The 3,474-nt window shown below is 33.4% G+C and overlaps 1 non-coding gene across 1 annotated transcript; it reads right to left on the reverse strand.

The window, feature by feature from the left end:
- Window positions 1-642: 642 nt before the first annotated feature.
- LOC148761781 (small nucleolar RNA R71) lies at window positions 643-749 on the reverse strand. The gene has a single exon (XR_016027672.1). It is a non-coding gene; the product is annotated as a small nucleolar RNA R71 (small nucleolar RNA).
- Window positions 750-3,474: the final 2,725 nt, after the last annotated feature.

The raw sequence follows: 3,474 nt of genomic DNA on the forward strand, positions 1-3,474 counted from the left end.
ATAGAGTTATCAGTTGCCGGGGATTTTGTTTTCTTTGTTAGTTGCTAATATTAAAATTTTACAAATTAGTCTTAATTTAAGTTTTATTTTTGTTTTAGAGTAAAGTTAAGTTATTGTATGAGAAGAGCAAACAACTTGGAGACTATCCCATGTGATCTAGAAATTGAGAGAATATTTTGCAAACTTCAATGAGAGAATCAACAAGGTGTTGATCCAGTAAATACAATGGCTGATCAACAAGGTGAATAGCAAATCCTAGAGCATTTAGTAGCTGAAAATCATTGCTTTAAGGATTATGATGTTCCTTTGGTACAAGGAATTCCATCAAATATTCAAAGGTTAGGTATTCAAGCAAACAATTTTGCAATCAAGCCAGCTATCATCAACATGATGCAAACATCAGTTCAGTTTGGGGGTCTTCTAAGTAATGATCTCAATGGCCATATATCAAATTTCTTGGAGATTTGTGACAAGTTCAAGCACAAATGTGTTACGGATGATGCAATTTGTTTAAGGCTTTTTCCCTTTTCCTTGAGATATAAAGCTAAGGCTTGGCTAAATGCACTTCCTATTGGCACCATAACATGGGATGATCTTGCTCAAAAATTCCTTGCCAAATTCTTCCCTCCGGCTAAGACAGCAAAATTGTGAAATGGCATCACATCATTCTTGCAACAAGATTCAAAATCATTGTATGAAGTTTGGGAATGATACAAAGAATTGCTTCAACGTTGACCTCATCATGGCCTCCCGAAGTGACTTCGAGTGCAAACTTTTTATAATGGTTTGAATGGGCATGTCTGGACTACCATTGATGCTGCTGCAGGATGAGCTTTAATTGTTAAATCGATAAATTATGCATATGATTTATTAGAAGACAAGTTTGCAAACAATTACCAACGGTTAGCCAAGCGATCATTGTTGAGGAAAGTAGTTGAAATTCATGATGTTGATGCTAAAACTACATTATCCACTAAGTAGTAGCTTTAACTAAAACTCTTAAATCTTTTGGTACTAATAGTTTGCAAAGTCCTTTTGTAGCTTGTGAGTTTTATGGAGATAATCATGCAAGTCATTAGTGTCCAAGTTCAACAGAGATAGTCCAATTTGAGAGTAATAGATAGCAAAATAACCCCTACTCCAACACTTACAACTCAGGGTGGAAGAGTCATCCCAATTTTTCTTGGGCTAATAATCAAGGGGCATCATCCACTTCAAGGCTAAATGCACCTCTAGGATTCCAACAGCAAAACTAAGAACCTCTCTCTGAGAAAAAGCTAGTTGTAAAAGACTTACTAAGGCAGTATATAACTCAAAATGATAGCATCATACAAAGTCAAACAGCTCTCATTCAGAGTCAAGCAGCTTGACTTTAATAAGCTTGTGATGTATGGCTAGGATCAAGGTATGATAATGGATATTAAGGTGACTCAACTGACCCTAAGCACATAATTATTCTAGGACCTATATATAAAGCTTTATTCTCCTTTTCCAAGTGAAGCTAAAAAACTCAAGATGGAGTAATATGTAAGCAATCTAAGAATGAAAGAACAAGCATTTGACTCAATGTACTCTAAAATTTATTTAAAATAATAACAGCAAGAAAAGAAGTTATCAATCTTATTTCCCACCTCTTCTTCTAAGGGCCTAGCCTGTACCTATTAGGAAACAATGGGACATGTGTGCTTCCAAGGGCCAAAACACGAATGGTGTAGATTTTCTTTAGAAAAAAACCTGAAAAATGAGCATATCAATTATTTCTAACATATTTCTATGTATTTTTCAATTCATTTTTAGGTAATGTTTGAATTTAACTTTTGCAAACGACAATTCCTCTTGTAAAGGGGATTGAAGATAAGGCAATTTCTCAATAATGGATTTTCTTTGGCATGCAAGGGTTGGTTCTAGATGAATGTGAAGACAGCATATGTTTTCCTTAGAAAACAAGAGGAACAGCCATGGTGATTCAATGATGCTTTAATTGTGAGTGTTTTGGATTTTGCCTCTATGGTATATGGCTCCATGCATATATCAAAGAGAAAATTATTCCTAACAAGTGGTTCCCTTTTCTTATTTTGATTTGGTGAATGTTCTGGTGTGTGACTTTGGTTGGCTTGGCCTGGCCTTGTGATGATTTAAAAATCCTAGTATTTTGGCCATTCCATTCCTAGTTTCCCACCTAGTAGGTATATAGTACAACTTTTATCCTTTACTAATTTTTGTAATAATATATATATACTTTTTTTAGCAAATTCCTTTAACATTCTAATAATAGATTTAATTTCACTTTCCCTTGAAAACTTTTTTTATTGATTTACTTATGATTTTAAAACTTAGTGTAAACACCAAAGACATTAATAAGTACTTTTCTCATATTTGTTGACTGATTGTCTGCATTTGTACTTTTTTCTCAAAATAATTTTTTTTTTAAATTTGAAAAAATTAAATATTTAATTTTTACTTATTTTTTAATTTGTTAGTGGATATTTTACTATTGGAATTAATGATGTGTGGGAAATGAATGTATTTGGAGGATCATGTACCATTTGGTTTGAAGTCATATTCAAAGGCAAACTATTGGATAGTCTACGATATAGGTTAATTGCAAGTTACGTAGAGGGCCAATGCCAATGCGTGAAGCCTCAATCTCTCGATTATGGAGCTTGAAACACTTCCCCATATTGGTGCTACTCCCAAAACCGAACGTAACTTGGTAGGATCCCCCAACGGATTTTTAAAATTTAATGTGAATTAAGCTTGCTAAAATTGATGGCACCCTTAGGGATGGTGATAAGTATATCTTAATCCTATTCACTCTATCCATTGGCAACTTAAATACAAATGCTATTAAATTCAAAGCTATTTGGAAAGTTTCTATGTAGATTTTGGTTGCTTCAAGATGGATGTCATGCAAGCAAGGCCATCTTCAAAAGTGACTTAGAGGAAGCTATCAAATTAAGGTCTATTGCTATTCAAGTTAGCTTCCTTAAATCTAAAATTAATGGCTGGATTATCTCTAAGATCAACTAATGAAACTGTTGATTCCTTGGCTAAAGCAAGATCTTATGATGACCTTATATGGGTGTTATGAGATAATGCGAATGTCCCTTAGACTCTAGTTTGTTTTAATTTTCTGGTGATTATTTTGAGTTGGTTAAACTCAGTTGGAATTGCACTCTATTATGGTTATTCTTGCAGGAGTTCTATACTAATATTCCTTATAGGTTTTTGGTTATTCTCTATGGCAAGGGTCTATACTGCTGCTACCTTTGCTCTTGGGCGTGGATTGCGAAGGTTATGCTTAACTTAAAAATAAAACATTTCTTTTAATACATTTTTTTGCATAATTGGTGTCAAGACAATTTTTTTTACTGTGCAAAATTTTGGAATGCATTAAGGACTTGAAATTGGATGAATATCAAATTGTTCAATTCTAGAATAAAACAAATACATACAACATAGTTAGGAATTCTA

This window comes from Theobroma cacao, chromosome 7 (assembly GCF_053813885.1).
Source record: "Theobroma cacao isolate CCN51 chromosome 7, ASM5381388v1, whole genome shotgun sequence".
NCBI classification, from domain to species: domain Eukaryota; kingdom Viridiplantae; phylum Streptophyta; class Magnoliopsida; order Malvales; family Malvaceae; genus Theobroma; species Theobroma cacao.